This window comes from Theropithecus gelada, chromosome X (assembly GCF_003255815.1).
Source record: "Theropithecus gelada isolate Dixy chromosome X, Tgel_1.0, whole genome shotgun sequence".
Taxonomy (NCBI): Eukaryota; Metazoa; Chordata; class Mammalia; order Primates; family Cercopithecidae; genus Theropithecus; species Theropithecus gelada.
In genome coordinates, this window is record NC_037689.1 from 95,375,876 (window position 1) to 95,396,469 (window position 20,594).

Consider the following 20,594-nt stretch of genomic DNA (forward strand, 5'->3'; position numbering starts at 1 on the left):
AATTTTTAATGATAAGACTCCATATTAAATATGAATCATCTCTTGGATTTCTCCTAAGTTCGCTTTAACATATAATGTGACATAATTGTTAAAGGAAGGTCTGAAAGTCATATAATCCGTCTTTATTCATTTTCATGCTTAAACTAACGCACAATGCTAATATAATGTAACCCTTGAATTCTGAGCGAGAATTTTCTGGAGATTATAGTTTGGTTTGTGGTTTTTGTTTTGTGTTTTATTTGTTTTGGGAATGGGTTCTCACACTGTTACCAAGGCTGGCATGCAATGGGATTATCACCACTCACTGCAGCCTCAACATGATTGGATCAAGGGATCCTCCTATCTCAGCCTTCTTAGTAGCTGGGACCACAGGCCTGCGCAACCATGCCCAGCTAATATTTTATTTGTTTATTTGTAGAGATGGAGCCTCCCTATGTTGTCTAGGCTAGTCTCAAACTTCCTGGCTCAAGTGATCCTCCCAACCCAGCCTCCCAAATTGTTGGTATTACAGGCATGAGCCACTGAGCCCAGCTTGTTTTGTCTTAAAGTACAAAAGGATCTTAGTTTTGCTCTTGTCCTTAAGTGTTCCTTAGATCTGAGTCCAAAGCAAATTTTCCTTTTTTCATAATGTTCATTTTAAATGAAGAAATTTTACTGTTATATATATATGGTTCAAATTTTTACTCTAATTTCTAGATTGTTTACCTAAGTATCCTGTCATTATTTGCAGATTCACTTCTAACTCTCCCTAAATTTCAGGCCACTGGTAGTGTTTTTCATGTTTTCTCAAATAGGAGTGATTCAAATTGACTTATATCAGCTTATGGTTTTTTGACTGTTTTTAACCCCCCACCAGTTTTTGGGTAGAAAATGGTAGATCATTCTATACCATTTAAGTTCAAACATTTTTAATTTATCTTAGTTTCTGATATGTTTTCATTTACTCGATTACATTTTTCTGCAAATATAATTGAATATAAGTTAAAATATCATTTTTCATACCATTTATACTTCCTGTCTCTATTTTTTGCCTTATATTTTCTAATTTGTAAAACATCTAGGGCAATTGATGTTTAATAAACATTCTCTATGATGTAATAATGCTTGTATTTCTACCGATTTAAATTAGTAATATCCTATTAGTTTAAACAACTTTAAACCATATGTCAACTTTTCATAGTTTAGTTGTTTTGGGGTCAACTATGAATGAATAGAATAATCTTTGCATTAGCAATTCAAGAAGCATCAATTATGTATTTCTGAGTTTTTTCATTTTGTTTGAGTCTACTTCAAAGTAGAGAAAGTTACTGTTTACTCTTTTTTTTAGTTTCAAATTAAATGAAAAAGATAGATATGTCTTGAATATCAAGTGGAGTAGAATGTACTCGGGAAAAGCAACCATTTCCTGATCAAATTAGATCCTTATTAACTATAACACATGATGGTATTTAATTTGTTTGGGGTATGCTCTTACCCCAATTGTTAATTGTCAGTTTCTGAAAATAATCAGTTTTCAACATTTCAAGGTTTTTCAATTAGGCTATGGTGACAAATGCCATTGTTGCTAATTACCACAGAGTTTAGTCAGTAAAATTATGATATGGTCTTTCTTTAACTATTATCAGGTCACTTAGTATCTGCTTCCTCTTTTTACGCTTTAATAAACTAAGGAGAAGATTGAGATCATTAGATATCCAACTGTAATTTAGCACTGTCAAGATTAAGGAGGGGATTATGGTCATTAGGAGCAAAATGGTTTCATTTATGGACTGAGAACAATGAGGCCCATCAATAAACCACTTTCTGCCTCTAATGATCTTACTTCTCTCTAATTGTGTGCTAATCTAACAACAAACTCATTTTCTTCTTTCATTCTTGAGAGAAAGATTGCTAAACAGAAATGCTTTGTATATATGTTGCTTTTACTTCCTTAAGTTTTGGTGTGTGTTCATGAATGCAGTAAATTATTTCTAGGTGAACGGATATGTCTCCTAAGGGAAATATGCTATGTTCTCTCCTAGTTTATCAACGTATTTTTGACAGAGGAATAGATTTTCTATGATTAGATGTGCTTTATTATTAGTGCCATCTTAATCCTTATTTGAGTCATTCATTGTAGAAAGATATCTGTCTTATAAAATTCCCAACTCAAAATATCTAAGTGTGCTAAGAATCAAAAATGATCTCAGTAAAGTGGGTCATAAGGGATATATCTCTTATTGGGCTGTCTGCCATTCTATCACCTTTTGATAGAAGTTCTCTAAACCCACCTCCTTGTAGCCACATTCCTTGAGAAATCAATGCTTGCACTTCACTGAATTTAACATGTTGACTGAGGCCCAAGGCACTCTGACTGTTTGCAGCTAGTAGAGGATCCTTGAGTACACCCTGGTACGTCTACTCTCAACATTTGAGATTTTGGCTTATCACGAATCAATTGTGCTTATTCTCCAAACCTCACTTACATGGCAGTTGTACTTATTGGTGCAGTTATTTACTCTAATTAAATATTATGTGAACCAAGAAATGGTGCTTTAAAAAAAAAAAAAACTTGCCATTTATGCAAAAACAGTGTTGACTGCTTGAAAAATACTTGCTAAAGTCACTTTAAATTTACTCTCTAATTAGGCATGCGTAAGCAATCTTAAATGATAGGAACTCATTCCAAAAGCCTTCTCTAATTAGATTCCTTCATGAATGTTTAAATTCTAGAAACAAATCTAGAAATCAATCTAGAAACTGGTTTAGAGAGTACACTTCATGTGTGGGTTATATGCAAAGAAGGGTCTGCAGATAGCCAATTGGAGCCTAACTCATATAGGATACCTCAGCTCTACATCAAAAAGGTTAGCAAATGAATATTATTTATACTTTTTCAGTTAAGATATTTAACATGTATATCATGTCTTCTGGACACCTACTTTGACCTCTTTGATTAATTGACCTTGCGTGATTTTCTAATTATATTTGTCATGCTTAGTGTATTAAAAACTTTACTGCTGCTCACTCATATCCACTAGAAATGTTAACTTCATGTTCTGAGTCCATCATTTTCTCTCCTTTCTACAGCATAAAAATGGACCATTGAGTGTTTATATGTTGAATTTTTTTTTTCTCAAGATGACCTCAACTCCCATAAGCTATTGTCATTTTACCCAATTAATGTATTTTTAAGAAAAAAACCTAAATAATTGAAGGCATCTGTCTTGTTTCTGTTGTTAATATTATGTTACCAATAGTACATAGACTATCTGCAAGAGAATCTAATGATGATCTGAACATAATTTTGTTGGCAATCTTAATTTTAACATCAGAGATAAGTATGGAGGGCTTCTGGTGGTGCCTAATCATAGTAGGTCCTATGAGAAAAATATGACACAGCTGCTCTAGAGGAACTTACATGCTTATTGAATAGATAAGATTAACAGATAAGATGTACTTAGCAGTATAAGAGACTCAGATGCTTATGGTGCAGGGCAGACTATACATTTTTTAGGCACTACGAGAAAGAAGAGCTAAAACGTGTCATTATAGTACCATCTCCCAAATGTTACCCATATCTAATGAGTGAATGAAAGAATGGCCCAGGAAGACTTGGAAGTCTGTAGTTGTTATTAATGGAATATTCCTTCCACTGTAAACTGGAGTGTAAGATTGTAAAAATAAATACCACATTAAGAATTCCATAATATAATTTAAAACATGCCAGGACCTGTTTCTGAAGATTGAGGAATGAGTATACATTTTTTGTTTTTGTTTTGTTTTGCTGTGTTTTGTTTGAGACGGAGTCACGCCTTGTTGCCTGGGCTGGGTGCAATGGCACGATCTCAGCTCACTGCAACCTCCACCTCCCAGATTGAAGTGATTCTCCTGCCTCAACCTCCCGAGTAGCTGGGATTACAGGTATCTGCCACCACGCCCAGCCAATTTTTTGTACTTCTAGTAGAGATGGGATTTCACCATGTTGGCCAGGCTGGTCTTGAACTCCTGACCTCAGGTGATCCACCCGCCTCGGCCTCCCACAGTGCTGGGATTACAAGCATGAGCCACCTCACCCAGCTGAGTATATGTTTTAAAGTATGTAATGTAAATACTCAGGCAGTCAGGGGAGTCTCAGGAAAATTCCCTCAAGGATTTTAATCAGTAGAAATGTGTGTGTATTTGTGTGTATGTGTGTGTGTGTGTATGTATATATGTGTGTATGTATATATTCCAGTAGTTACAGTTAATGTATATGTCATAACAATACAGAAAATATTAATATTAAAATTTATATCACCTTCATTCACCTAATATAATCAGAATTGACAAAACGTGTTAGCTATTCATGGCACTGAATGGAGTATTCTGAGCACGGTAGAAAACTCACAAAATCGGCCAGGCGTGGTTGCTCACGCCTGTAATCCCAGCAGTTTGGGAGGCTGAGACTGGCGGATTGCCTGAGGTGAGGAGTTTAAGACCAGCCTGGCCAACATGGTGAAACCTTGTCTCTACTAAAAATATTTTTAAAAATGAGCCGGGTGTGGTGGCAGGTGCCGCTAATCCCAGCTACTTGGGAGGCAGAGGCAGAATTGCTTGAACCCGGGAGGCGGAGGTGGCAGTGAACTGAGATCACGCCACTCCACTCCAGCCTGGGTGACAAAGCAAGACTTCGTTTAAAAAAAAAAAAACTCACAAAAAGCGTGTGGGTCAACATGATACGTGAATATTATAAGGATATTTCCCTATTCATTTATTATTTAGTACTTCATATAGTTTATTCTTAACTGATTAGTGATTCAACCATTGGATAATAACATGTTTGTTCATTTCACCCAATATATATTTACTCCTACTTAGTATAACACAATATACTAGGCTCATTGAGAAGTACAAAATGTACCCCTTACCTTCAAGGATGTGATAGAAATATAATTTTTTTGATAAAATGATTGTGAAAGATTTAATCAGGGTGACACTAAGAGAAAGCTTTTAAAGACTTATCCCAAACAGGTCTTAGTTTATTCCAAGTCTTACAAAGTCAAAGTTGCAAAGTGAATAGTGAAGCAAATCAAGAAGATTTTTTTTAGATCATATAAGAAAAGGTAATAATCAAAAAGTAAAACCTAGTTGCTGAATTTAGGTTAGTTAATATAAGGCATGATTATGTAAAACTGACTGTAAAATTGAGATCCAGTTTTTAAAAATCCAAGTTATTTGTGGGCAAATGTTTAGATCCTTAAACAATTAAAAAAAATTTTTTTGCAAATATTTTTGAGACAGGATCTTGCTCTGTCACCCAGGTTGGAGTGCAGTGGCGCTATATGAGCTCACTGCAAACTCCACCTCCCAGGTTCAAGTGATCATCTCACCTCAGCCTCTCAAGTAGCTGGGACCACACGCATGTGCCACTATGCTATGCTAATTTTTTAATTTTTCATAGAGCCGAGCTCTCACTATATTGGCCAGGCTGGTTTCAAATTTGTGGGCTCAAGTGATCCCCCCGCGTCAGCCTCCCAAAGTGTTGGGATTACAGGCATGAGCCACTGTTTCTGGCCCTTAAACTATATATATTATTAAATCCTGCCCCTGGTTTTATATTAGAAGATTCAGCAGGTGCACTCAGCAAATCATAGGGGGAAAATGGTAGTTTTCCTAATACTTAAACTTTAGCTGCAAATATAGGAGGCCCTGGATCCTAAAATGATTGGGGTCATATGCTAGATTCTGTGTGTATGGTAGAAAATTTGAAAATACTATTTTTGTGTGGAGAGAATTCATGTAGAAAATGAAGTCTGTTGATGTATGATAAGTAAGACAAGTGAAAAAAGTGTTTTGCAACTTCGCTTGTTGCTCTGATACTACTCATTAGTGTATGCTCACTTTTTTCTTTCTCAGATCATACCCTTTATTAGGCAGCAATATTGTGCTAATGGAGAAAAGAAAATGAGCAGTTTACAATTATGTAAATAAGACATAGTTTTTCTATTTCTGAAAAATAATAGAGAGAACTTTTTTCCCCTAAATGAATAAAATCTCAAATAAAATTAGAATCCCTGTACCTCACTACTCATTAAAGGGTGACACTAGTAACAATTTGTAAAGAGGAAACTGTAGAAATGCAATAAAAGAAGATTATCTTAGCAAAATTGAGATTTCTCTCTCTATGTCATGCTAAAAATGTAGCTGAGAGCTGGTCTTTGCAAGATCAATGTGGGATCTATGCATGAAATGTGATTTGCATATTTAAAGAAACAATTTAAATCATAGCTTATAATCCATGCCACAGAGAGAAAGAAGCAATGTAATGCTGTTATACCCTTGTCCATCTATGTATAGCTGAGTCCATGTGTGTGCCAAAAGGGCACAGGTGCACTTTTAATTCCCCAGAGACAGTAAGGCTGGTATGTGGGGTTTATAAAAACTCTTCCTTTTCATATTTACCATGGAAATTGTGACTATTTTTTATATTTGGAATAGCACTGCCATTTCCCACTAATTTGTATTAGTTAAATGTGTTCAATTCTAAAAACCTCTTAATTCATATTCAGGATGTTAGTCATATTCATTAGTTTCTAATTGCATTCTGTAACCTATGGTAGCTTTGGAGACTTCAAATGTAATCGAAGGTTTTAATTTTAACTCATTGAGTCCAGTAGTGATATGGTGACATCAATGTCTTAAGAATTTTTTTTTTTTTTTCTGGAAGCATTATGTGATATGGATTGAATGCATCTAGAACAGTTGCAGTGTTCCAACGTTTAGGTGAGATGCACTTCCTAAAAGTGGCAGCTGCAATGCACAGACAAAGGTAGAAAACAAAGGCATTTTGAAAATGATTGATGAGACTTGGTGACTGGCTGGTTATGGTTAATACAAAAGATAAAGAGTAAAAGCTAACTCTGTGGTTTTAAGCAGTCACAGCTGGAAGAGTAGTGATGCCACTGGGGAAAACAGGAAAATCAGAAATAGATTTGGTTTCTGAGAGAAGGTGGTCTGCTCAGGTTTGGATATGATGCCTATGCAGACATGGGACACTCAATTACATGTTTACTTTTATGTGAGACTAGAAGATCATTCCTCAAATAAAAGGTTGGGGTTTGGGTATAGAGATTTGGGGATCTTCAGTTATATATAATAACAAAAGCCTTGATGTAAGAGCAATGCATTAAGATAGTGTTTATAGACAAAAGAACAGGGGATCTTGGGAAATGCTTCCATCTGAATGGTGGGAAGGAGAATAGAACACAGCAAATGAAGCAAAGGAAGAGCTGCCATCTTGCTCTATAGAAGTATTTAGCATGAAAGAGATCTCTATTTGGAGTTGAAGCAGTATTATGGTATTGGCCTCAGTTTTTCCATGTGTCAAGTAGTAATTTCTTTTCAAATATTGATAAGAAATCTTCACAGATATTACAATAAATGTACTCAGAATTCTTATATACTATGGGTCTGAAATCAACCATAATTATTTTTATGAGTTGACAGAATTAAAATTAATGCAAATATCCTTTGCTGTAGATTAGAGACATTTTTGGAAAGTTTCCTATGTTAAATATATTCCATGTACTGGGGTTTTCTTTCTAAGTATTCCCTTTATGTGTAGAAACTTAAAAGGAAGGAGCCAGAGATCTCTTTTGGCTCCATCCTCCTGCCAAGCACAATTTTCTTATTGCAGCATTTACAATACCATCAAGTAAAGATTTTTATATTACAAACACTTTACAAAGAGTCTCAGACCCATTTGTATCTTTTTTTTTTTTTTTTTTTTTTAAATGGAGTTTGGCTCTTGTTGCCTAGGCTGGAGTGCAATCGTGCAATCTTGGCTCATTGCAACCTCTGCCTCCCAGGTTCTAGAGATTCTCAGCCTCCCAAGTAGCTGGGATTACAGGCGCGTGCCAGCACTCCTGGCTAATTTTTTGTATTTAGCAGAGAAGGGGTTTCACCATGTTGGTCAGGCTGGTCTAGAGCTCCTGACCTCAGGCGATCCACCCGCGTTGGCCTCCCAACGTGCTGGGATTACAGGTGTGAGCCACCAAGCCTGGCCAATTTGTATCTTTATAACCACCCCACCAGATCAGAGAGGCAAGTGATATTATTCCTGTTCTACAGGTATGAAAACTGAGACTCAAAGTGGTTTAGGTGTCTTACCCAAAGGCATATGTAAAGGAAGTGGGAATTGGGTCTTCTGACTCCAAGACCAACTTTCTTTTTGCTGTTACTGTGCTGTCTCACATTTGTTATACATTCCCTGAAGACTCCTGTGAGGGAAACTGTAGAATTTAATCAAAGCAAATCCTAAAGGTACATGATAAATTTGCCGTCTGTTTTATTGGGTAAAAATCTGTCTAGTCAATAGTCTATACGTTAGGTCAGAGGTCTAAAGTAATTGTTTACTGGACTTTTTTGGATACATTCTGAGGCATATTAATTTTTTCAGGCTTTTTTTTTTTTTTTTGAGATGGAGTCTCGCTGTGTTGCCCAGGCTGGAGTGCAGTGGCCGGATCTCGGCTCACTGCAAGCTCCGCCTCCCGGGTTTACACCATTCTCCTGCCTCAGCCTCCCAAGTAGCTGGGACTACAGGCACCCACCACCACACCCAGCTAGTTTTTTGTATTTTTTTTTTTAGTAGAGACGGGGTTTCACCGTGTTAGCCAGGATGGTCTCGATCTCCTGACCTCATGATCCACCCGTCTCGGCCTCCCAAAGTGCTAGGATTACAGGCTTGAGCCACCGCGCCTGGCCTTTTTTTTTTTTTTTTTTTTGAGTAAATTATTCTTGAAAGGGTTCTTATTGGTACCCTCCAGAGGTTCAGAAGAGTTAATTGGCTTACAAAACATATGTGGATCGAACTCAGGGAATAGTTCAGTTATCTCTCAACATCTGGATGTACTGTTTTATTATTTTACCATTATGTATTCGTATCTGAAAACTGCAGCCATTTAAAAATAAATATGGTAAGTAAACAGTGTATATATAATTAAGAATAATTCACTGTAGCTCTTCAAGTTTACAGCACTGTTAAAAATAACCTGGTGTATCTGTGTAACTTATGAGTTCAGTGAAATTTAAATAACTGAAAAACAATTTTTACAGTAACACGCCATTCACATTTTGAAAGTATTACCAATTATTTTAATATTATCTACTTTGAAAATATGGGAAACAAAACTGTTCACGATGTTTGTGCGTACATGATTCAAAGAACCAAAACAAAAATTTTATCAATCTGTATTCCCTCAGAGAGATAAAATATTGCTCTGCGAAAATCTGATTTTCACCATATGCTAATCATACCCTCTTCCACAGACCTCTTCTCTTACTTCATAACCTTCCGTCAGAACAAACAACACAAAAACATCCTCCAAGAAAAAAAGAAATTACAAAATACAAAAGCAATTCACAAAGCCAGAAATAAATGTTTATTTAGTTAAAAAAAATATATGAATGTTGATGACTTCACCATTGAAAATGATGCCTCAATATACAACTTGGCTTCAAAGATCCTTAGCCTTGATTTGGTCATCATGAGTTATTCTCTCCATTTCAGCTTCCCCCATAGCATGTAAACATCAGACTTTGTCATCACACATGACAATGTAGCCAGCACCAAGATCTCAAGCTCTGAATGTGCCCTTGTACCCACAACCATCCTCACACAGCCCTTGCCTCTGGCACCTGTTTTTCTGTTGCCCTCATTATGACCTTACCCTTACCCTTCCTTATCTTATTTATGTATAAGACAGAGTCTCACTCTGTCACCCAGGCTGGAGTGCAGTGGCGTGATCTCAGCTCACTGCAACCTCCACCTCCCAGGTTCAAGCGATTCTCCTGTCTCAGCCTCCAAAGTAACAGATTACAGGCATGTGCCATCACACCCGGCTAATTTTTGTATTTTTAGTAGTGATGGGGTTTCACCATGTTGGTCAGGCTGGTCTCGAACTCCTAACCTCAGGTGATCTGCCCGCCTCGGCCTCCCAAAGTGCTGGGATTACAGGTGTGAACCGTCACGCTCAGCCCCTCTTTCTTTTCTCCCAAACTATTTGCTCCCCTCAAGCTTCATTTGCCACATAACCTACACACTGTCTAGCACTGTAGAATCCCCATACTTGCCTCAAGCCCCCCTCCTTTAGCCTTCTGCCATCCACACCCTGATATTCCTGTTGCTCTGTTCCAATCCCAACTCCTGCATACATGACAGAAGTCACACAGTCTACCTGATGGAATCCGTTGTTCTGTAATTTCTAACCTTAGCCTCCTAATGGCGTTGGGGTAGCTTTTCATTTAATTCTAATTCTCTCTTTTTCCCCACAACAGCAATTCCAAACTAGGTTTGTTTTCCTCAAATCCCTGAGTCCAGCTACCATATTCCCTTCTTATTCTTGACTGAAGATGGAAAAATATTATTTTCATTTACTGCCACATATCTCAAAGAAGACATTACATCTCCTCCTGTTTACAAATTATTTTCTTCCTACTAACTCTTCAGTGTGTTATCATCTGACTGATACTCCCATCAATTTATACATCTTTGTATTTGCTTGTCTTAACCTCCCTACAGTAAGGCTTCCATGGGGCAAAGACAGTGGTTTGTTCCCCTCTCACTTCCTTGTTTGCTATTGCAGTGCTATGCCATTAACAGAACTATGTGTTAAATTTCAGGGCCTAAAAGAACTTCAGGTACCAGGTTCACCTTGTACTTCCCATACTTGGAAATACTGCTGAACTAAATCTTGCCTTATTCTCAGCAGGCAGTAGAGCATGTTAGTTAAAAACACACATGAGACTCCATAACTTCAAATATTGTCTCTGCCACTTACTAGTTACATGACTTTGAGGAAATTATTTAATCTCTCTTTGTCTCAGGTTTTTCATATGTAAAACTGGCATAATAACAAGATATATTCTATAGGATGAAATGAGTGTGTGCATGTGTGTGTGTTTGTGTGTCTGTCTGTACAACACTGGGATTTGTAACTTGGCAACTTCCTGGAATGTACTGTAGTATCATTTTAAAACCCATGGTAATGACAAAGAGATAAGTTATTTAGGATGCATTTTGATCAATTCTAAAAGGAAGCTATGAGATGGGATAATGGAGAATTTGATTTGGACTCCTCTGTGTTATTTTCAGAAGTGATAATTTGGCCATGGAGACTGAATTTTATGTTGCAGTATAGTGGCTGGTTTTTCCTTTTATACTGACTGGGATACAGGACCTGGCTTTGAGTTTCTGCATGTGTCTGTTGCTTTTATATTTTATTTATTTAATTTGAGGATTTACAAAATAAATTTTGCCAGCCTGCTTTGATCATAGCTGTCTGTGGCATTGTACTAACTCTATAAAAAAAAATGCTTTTTTTCCATCCTGTTAAATTAACATTCTATTGATACATTCAGCAGGATAAACTTATATAATCAACTCCACATTATGGAATTCACAATATACATTTTATCCTCAGAAGGATGCAAAGAATTGTTGCAAGGAGACTCAGTTGCATTATGGTTATAGAGGCATCAAGAAATCCAGAGGTGCAGTGGCTCACACCTGTAATCCCAGCACTTTGGGAAGCTGAGGTGGGTGAATCACTTGAGATCGGGAGTTCGAGACCAGCCAGACCAACATGGAGAAACCCTGTCTCTACTAAAAATACCAAAAAAAAAAAAAAAAAATTAGCCAGACGTGGGCTGAGGCAGGAGAATCACTTGAACCTGGGAGGTGGAGGTTGCAGTGAGCCGATATCGCGCCATTGCATACTCCAGCCTGGGCAACAAGAGTGAAACTCCATCTCAAAAAAAAAAAAAAAGAAAAGAAAAGAAAGAAATCCAGAGGCCTGGCGGTGTATACCTAGGCAATCCATTTTTGATTTCTCTCAGTTTCCATATCCTCATGAGAGATCTGGACTAAATTGCTGATATCCCTCCCCAAGGGGGCATTTTTATTAATCTAGAACATGGATCCACAAACTTTTTCTGCAGAGAGCCAGATATTAAATATTTTAGGGCTTGCAGACTACACACAGTCCCTGTCACAAGGACTCAGGACTGCCTTTGTAGTCCAAAAGCAGCCATAGGCAATATGTAAATGAAGGAACCTGGCTGTTTTTCAATAAAACTTTATTTACGGACACTGAAATTTAAATTTCATATACTTTTCATGTGTCTCAAAATGCTATCCTTCTTTTGATTTTTTTTTTCTTTTCAGCCATTTAAAAATGTAAAAAGCATTCCTAGTTCACAGGCCATAGGAAAACAGGCAGCCAGCCAAATATGGCCTACAGGCAGTAGTTCACCAATCCCTTATCTAGTCTAGCCAAGCAATGTATACATATGTCTACTTGAGGAACTTCCATATTGAAGACATTATCTCATAGTACTTGTATTAGTGAATGTTTTCAGTTTCCTTTCCCTTGTTTCATAAATGATCACTAGGGATCATTCATAAATGAAATATTCATTTCAAAATGAATATTTCAGGGCCTTTAGCCAGATTGTATGTGTATTTGTGCTTGTATATGTTTTTGCCAGAACACTTGAAAGTCTCTGGGCCTTTTATTAATCTTTGCTTTGCCAAATATTTTCCCACCTGTGTAGATGAATTAAAAATTTCAGCAGCCTTTCTTTGAACATGACTTTTGAGACCAGTTGCTATTTAAATTACACAAAAGTGTATTTAGCCCTTCTTTGTGTTTTATTCCCTTTTTGCCGGGGTGGAAGGACTTTTCAGGAACATATATGAATAGATGGAGAATTCTGAAAAACATAGCCCAGATATTTATTTGGGTCTCAGAGAAGACGACGTTTTGAAAACAACCTTTGTGGCTGGGCACAGTGGCTCACACCTGTAATCCCAACACTTTGGGAGGCCAAGGTGGGTAGATCATGAGGTCAGGAGATGGAGACCATCTTGGCTAACATGGTGAAACCCCTTCTCTACTCAAAATACAAAAATTAGCCGGGCGTGGTGGCACGTGCCTGTAATCCCAGCTACTCAGGAGGCTGAGGCAGGAGAATCACTTGAACCTGGGAGGCAGAGGTTGTGGTGAGCCGAGATCACGCCAGTGCACTCCAGCCTGGGAGATAGGGCGAGACTATGTCTAAGAAAAAAAAAAAGCCTTTCGGCGGGAACCGCCATCTTCCAGTAATTCGCCAAAACGACGAACACAAAGGGAAAGAGGAGAGGCACCCGATATATGTTCTCTAGGCCTTCTAGAAAACATAGAGTTGTTCCTTTGGCCACGTATATGCGAATCTGTAAGAAAGGTGATATCGTAGACATCAAGGGAATGGGTACTGTTCAAAAAGGAATGCCCCACAAGTGTTACCATGGCAAAACTGGAAGAGTCTACAATGTTACCCAGCATGCTGTTGGCATTGTTGTAAACAAACAAGTTAAGGTCAAGATTCTTGCCAAGACAATTAATGTGCGTATTAAGCACATTAAGCACTCTAAGAGCCGAGATAGCTTCCTGAAATGCGTGAAGGAAAATGATCAGAAAAAGAAAGAAGCCAAAGAGAAAGGTACCTGGGTTCAACTTAAGCGCCAGCCTGCTCCACCCAGAGAGGCACACTTTGTGAGAACCAATGGGAAGGAGCCTGAGCTGCTGGAACCTATTCCCTATGAATTCATGGCATAATAGGTGTTAAAAGAATAAATAAATAAAAGACCTCTGGGCTGAAAAAAAAAAAAAAAGAAAGAAAGAAAAAAAAGAAAGAAATGTTATCAATTTATCCGGCTTGAAGTCTTTCAGCGCTTTCTCACTACACTTAAGGTGAAACCTAAACTCCTTACGGTGTCCTAGAAGACCCTACCTACCTCTCAAATTTCGTCTCAAATTTTTTTTAAAAAATCCATTATTTTGTTAGTAGACAAAACTACATAAAGTATAATAAATTTATGAGGTGATAATGCCCAGATAACTAATCAAGACTTGCTTTATTTAGGGACTGCTTTCAGTAGTGAGGAACTTAAAAACCTACTACAATTGTATTATCTAATTGCTTTAGTTTGTATTGCCAATTTCTTATTTCAGGGCATATGGTAATCCTATTAATATCCACAGTTAATAAATAAGGAAAATAAATACAACCATAGGCTTACTATATCCTTTGAAGTGTCTTTTGTCTGACCTATAACCCTATTACGCAGGAGAAATATTGCTAATCCAGGCAGCACTAATGTGGAATGGACTCTAATGGCTTCAGCAGTATGACCTCAGCACTGATCTCAACAATCTGCATTCAGTTTGGGTGAAAATTTGTGGCTTTGTATATGTTACATACTTGTGGACTTCATGCATTAAACTTGTTCCTCAAAACTCTGTCAAGTGCAAGAATCTACATATAGTCCTATTAATTTCCCTGAAGAGTTCAGGAATAAAGTTCATGAAAAATTTACCCATGATCACAAAAATTGCACTCAACAAGGCTAACATTCTTTTAATACAGCATTATAGCTTTATGGAAACACTATTTATGTGTACTTAATTCTTGCCAAATAGTAATGTGGAAGACAGTATCTATTCAAATATTTTATCAATCTGTATGATCTTTTCACAACTTATTGAAGATATCATTTATCAGAAGTAAGGGTATATTAGTAAAGTTATCATTAAGTGATTGCTCAGATAAAAGCATTTGTGAATGCTTATATTCAAGAAGCAGGTAGTCGTTTTGGTTGGTGTGAAGCAGTGTTCATTTATCGCATCTAGTTTGTCAAAACATTGTTTGACAGTATTGAATATAAGTTGTTTTCTACCTGTTTGTTCTTTGTGACCTTTCTTCAGTACTGTTTACTCAATTATTGTAGTTCACAACTAAATACACCTATAAACATATACTGAAAATTCCAAATTTTACAGACTAGTAATTTCAGATTTCTTAAACTAGGATTTTGTTCTTTCTAGTTTTAGTCAACAAGTCTACGTTTTCCATAGTCCTTGCTTTTCCATGATTTTACTAATTTATTTTAAGCCTTTCTATTGTTATATTAAGTAGCCTCCTTTGACAACCTACACTTTTATCATTAGTGTTCTAGTTCCAAGGTTAAAGAAGAATGCATTACATAGATTTGACAAGTGAAGACATTAGTATGGGATTGTCATAAAGGATTTATTAGCATTTGAAGCTCCTGACAAGCTTTTTTTTTATTGAGAAGAATGCCATTCCAGCCATTTAAATAAAATCTCCAGGAGGAGACAATTCAGGATAGACCAATATCAAGTCGATAAGACTTGACCTATTAAAATTATTCCAGTTTGAGTTGTAGGTGGGTGGGGCATCTTTTATTACAAAATGACCAAATGATTTTTTTTTTTTTTTTTTTTTTTTTTTTTTTTTTTTTTTTTTTTTTTTGAGACTGAGTCTGGCTCTGTCGCCCAGGCTGGAGTGCGGTGGCCGGATCTCAGCTCACTGCAAGCTCCGCCTCCCGGGTTTACGCCATTCTCCTGCCTCAGCCTCCCAAGTAGCTGGGACCACAGGCGCCCGCCACTTCGCCCGGCTAGTTTTTTGTATTTTTTAGTAGAGACGGGGTTTCACCGTGTTAGCCAGGATGGTCTCGATCTCCTGACCTCGTGATCCGCCCGTCTCGGCCTCCCAAAGTGCTGGGATTACAGGCTTGAGCCACCGCGCCCGGCGACCAAATGATTTTTTAAAAAGATTTTTCTTGACGAGAACAAACTATTCCAACAAGACTTTATCCTGCATCGCTTTATTACTTCCTAGTCCTGGCCTTGAGCTAAGACTGTCAAGAAGGGTAGGAGATTTCAGTTTGTTTTTCAGCCTGTGATTTAAAAATTCATGCATAGTATTTGCTGCAGGCAGAATAACACTTGCAGAAGAGACAGCAGGAGAAGGGACTGGGATTCTTCAAGGGGCAGCTTGACTGTCTGTCCACTACTGTTAGTTTGGTGCTCAGGCTTCAGAATTTTCTTACTGCAAATTATTACTTAGACAGTTTCAAACTTTCCCTTCCTCCTTGTTTTCTTTTTGTTAGAAGTCTGTCTTTATTTTTTTAAACATGCAGTCAGACTGAAGTTTTCAGGCTGAGAACTTGTACAAATGTATGAACTCAGACACTGAAATGTACTTAGCGAAGTTTTAAGAGTTAAATCATAGAATGCAGCTTTCATGTTTTCTTATTGGATTTCCTCTGCTATCAGCATCAGTTCAGACCACATTATGAATCCAGTTGAGAAAAACTGCACTTTATTCCCAAGGGCATATGTTAGAGGAGTAAATGATGGTACTTATGAACACCTATTTGGAATGCATATTTTTACGTTTTATGGAATAAGAATTCTAGTTGTTTTCTGTGAAGGTGACTTTTTAACAGGTTTTTTTTCCCCCCTAAGAATGAGTAATTTTCTCACATTTTTTTCATTATAGGGATTTTTCATTTGGGTGCCATTTACCATTTATTTTCTTTAAAGGCCAAAGAAGCTCACAGTGATGAGCTTTTGCTATTGTTACTGTATAAACACATTTGCTTCATTTCCAGGTACAGCATTCATATAAAATGAAAGTAACTTATAAATGCACTTGAGAAAGAATACAACAGTGTCTATTGTTCAGGATGCTTATAATGTTCTTTTGTTTTTTACATATGCTTTCTGGATGAGTCACTTTAATGGTATGCTGCTCCGCTGATAGTAATTCTTCAACTAAATATATTCAGTTAAGGAAAATTACAGGATACTTGTATATTCATGTTTGGGCCTATTCACATATAGACTTGCAAGAGTAAATTCTTACTTGGTCTTTCTTGGAGCAAAGATGTAAGAAGTGCTGTGTTACTTCGTCAGTGGTTACAATTAATAGAAACATTTAATTCAGAAAAAAATCCACAATTTCCTGGAAATGCTTTTATATTTACATAGAATTACACATTCTGAGTATGGTCTAGAGAATGTCACTGGAATACTGTGATTTTTTTTTTTCTTGCATGCGTATCTGTTCTCTCATATACTGCGTAATTGAAGAGTCTTTCCATTCAAACTGTTACTTAAAATATTTATCTTATACTTTACTTTTCTTAAAATTATGTATTAGAGAAAGTCTGTCATTTAAAATGTTTTGAATGAGGATCAGGCCACTATCATATATTTGCTTGAAGCCAGGGAAAAAGTATATGTATATTTTTCAAGTAGATAAATAAGATTTGTGAGGAAAGTTTCTCCTACATATAACTCAAGAGAGTACACTGAACTTAAAAGGTTATTTATGGAGTACAAGGAAGAAAGCTGTAATAAAGAACCAGATAGCTATAATTTAATTTTTTAGTGTTATAATTCAGATTCAGTAATTCAGTAGCAGATGTAAAAAATGAAATGAGAGAAAAAAATTAAAGTGCTACCAGACTGACTAATCAGTCATTGAAAGTGCCTGTAGTGGGAATTTACTCAGATAGAAAATGTTTGCACTGTCATTAAAGACTCCCTAATTTATATTAGTGAACTAATATAATGACAGGCACAAAAATATACCCTGAGGCTGAGGCTGTGCAAAGACAAGCATTTCTAACCCACTCTGGTACTTAAATATTCTTGGCACTCCAGGTACCCTCATCACCCTGCAACCTCTAGTAAAAATATTTATTTCTCTCTCTCTCTCTCTCTCTCTCTCTCTCACACACACACACACACACACACACACATGCACGTGTACCCCCTACCTGAGAAATATTAGAAGTATTGTAGGCTAAGACCTAGTTAAATATTTAAATAATCATAACGTTAATTGATTCCCAACTCTTAAGATTGAGGCAAATGTGTTCAAGGCAATTAATGAGGCAAGTAAACACATATTATTTTTTTTCTAATACTTTGGGTTTTTTTTTTTTTTTTTTTTTTTTTTTTTTTTGTCTGTTACCTTTTAGACAAGTCTAGAAAGCCAAAGTAATGAACTTTTAAATGCCAAGGAAATACAGACTATTGCATGGGTTTTAATTTCCAGAAATATTATTTAAATTTGGAACTTGCTAATAAATCTGATAAATTGGCTGTTGATTAGTGTAATTGTCACTAGTTCCTGAAACTAAAATTCCATGTATCCTGTAAAATCTAAACACAGAAAACAGAATCTAAGTTTAGTTCTCTTTATTAGAAAAAAGACCAATATTACGTTAAATTAGGCCATAGTAGGGGTAGCAGGTTGGAAATGTCTGCTTTTTTTTCCCTTAGATTACATCTAAATTGTTGAATTCATGGTAGCATGTATACAATGGGAATGTGTATGTTGGAAGGCAGGGCATAGGAAAGAGGATAGTGAAATATAAAATGAATATTTATGTACTAGGTATAATAATAAGTGCTTTATATTTATCAAATCGTTTAACCTAAATGACTACTCTTTAAGGAAGATATCATCATCACCATTTTGCAAATCAGGAAATGAAGGCCTAGAGAAGCTAAGTCATTGACTTAAGATAACCTAGCTAGTAATACGTATGGCTGAGATTAGAACCTAGGTCTGTCTGATTCCTAAAACCATTCCTATCCCATCTAATTCTGCCACAGCTGCATATATAAGTAACATGACCTTGTGCCAATGAATGATAAAGGGTACAGATTTTATTTCAAGATGCTGGCCTTCCAGGCTCCAGAAATACTGCTTTGCATTTACGATGTCCTGAGATGACATTACTTATACCCCTCCTTAAGAGTAGTGCATACCTTATGGAATTTTTGTATTAGATGAGTTAATACATAACACTACTTAGAATAATATCTAGCATATAGTAAGTACTCAGTAAATGTTGGTTATTACTTAAGAACTTAAGTAATGACTGATTCTTTTTTTTTTTCTTCCCCCTGAGATGGAGTCTCGCTCTGTCGCCAGGCTGGAGTGCAGTAGAGCGATCTCAGCTCACTGTAACCTCTGCCTCCCGGGTTCAAGAGATTCTCCTGCCTCAGCCTCCCGAGTAGCTGGGACTACAGGTGCCCGCCACCGCGCCCTGCTAATTTTTTTGTATTTTTAGTAGAGGTAGGGTTTCACTATGTTGGCCAAGATGGTCTCAATCTCCTGACCTCGTGATCTGCCCGCCTCAGCCTCCCAAAGTGATGGGATTACAGGCATGAGCCACCACGCCCAGCCAGTAATGACTAATTCTTATACCACAAAAGGACTGTTTGAAGGAACTGGGTATATATAGGCTGGATAGATTAAGAATATTCAACTGATATATTTCTTGTAAAATAGGTAGTAGACTTGTTCAGTGCTACTATGAGGCAAAATTAGGAGTAATAGATAAAAGTTTAAGTAGGCTGATTTTCATTATGAGTAAATAAAAAAATTCTAATGATATCAACTGTCAACAATTGAATAAGGCACTTAGGATGTAGGGAATACTCTGTTTTGGATCTAATATATGCAACACCCTAGATTCACTGGACACTCCTTCTTTGCCATCTCCCACCTCCAAACCCAGGCTACTCATTTCTCAGCCATAGTGGGAAGTTAACACTGTTAGAAACAATTTCACCAGTGAAAGAACAGGAGATGCTAAGGAGTCGGCAGGTAAATGAATTGCTCACTGTCAACTCTAAGCAACTCTTTTTTTTTTTTTCAGACAGAGTTTCACTCTGTCGCCCAGGCTGGAGTGCAGTGGCACGATCTCGGCTCACTGTAACCTCTGTCTCCCAAGTTCAAGTGATTTTCCTGCCTCAGCCTCCTGAGTATCTGGGATTACAGGCGGGCACCACCATGCCCAGCTAATTTTTTTGTATTTTGAGTAGAGACAGGGTTTCGCCATGTTGGCCATGCTGGTCCCAAACTCCTGACCTCAAATGATCCACCTGCCTCAGCCTCCCAAAGTGCTGGGATTACAGGCATGAGCCAAGGCACCTGGCCTGTAAACAACTTTTCTAAGTTACATTTGTTTTATCTGGAGACCAGGACTGACTAGATAATTTTTGGGTCCGGGTGCAAAATGAAATGTGGCACCCCACTGCAAAAATTATTAAGAATTTCAAAATGACAACGAAGTATTAAACAAAGTGCTGCGGCCGGGCGCGGTGGCTCAAGCCTGTAATCCCAGCACTTTGGGAGGCCGAGACGGGCGGATCACGAGGTCAGGAGATCGAGACCATCCAGGCTAACACGGCGAAACCCCGTCTCTACTAAAAAATACAAAAAACTAGCCGGGCGAGGTGGCGGGCGCCTGTAGTCCCAGCTACTCTGGAGGCTGAGGCAGGAGAATGGCGTGAACCTGGGAGGCGGAGCTTGCAGTGAGCTGAGATGCGGCCACTGCACTCCAGCCTGGGTGACAGAGCGAGACTCCGTCTCAAAAAAAAAAACAAACAAAGAAACAAAAAAAAAAAACAAAAAAAACAAAGTGCTGGGCCCTTTGCAGCATGGTTGCACAGGTTGTATATCCATGAAGTCACAGGTTGCATATCCATGAACCTGCACAGATTGCATATCCATGAAGTCAGCCCTGATGGAGACAACCTGAGACACTAAACAACCAGCCTTTTTTTTTTTTTTTTGGTTAAGCTGTGACAAGTTCTGGAACTTACCCTCTTGTATTTGCTGTCTTTCCCTCATGCCCGTTTCTCTGGGATTATATCCCGCTCATCCCAAAAAGGCCTTAACGAGTAAGCTCTAACTTAGGCTAT

The 20,594-nt window shown here is 37.4% G+C and overlaps 1 protein-coding gene and 1 pseudogene across 6 annotated transcripts in view; both read left to right on the forward strand.

Annotated features, from left to right (window-relative positions):
- Nucleotides 1-20,594, forward strand: part of DIAPH2 (diaphanous related formin 2) — a 931,860-nt gene that overhangs the window by 551,943 nt on the left and 359,323 nt on the right. The gene's annotated exons all lie outside the window — the stretch shown is intronic.
- LOC112615785 lies at nucleotides 13,099-13,628 on the forward strand (annotated as a pseudogene). Its single transcript, XR_003117468.1, has one exon. The product of XR_003117468.1 is annotated as a 60S ribosomal protein L21 pseudogene (transcript).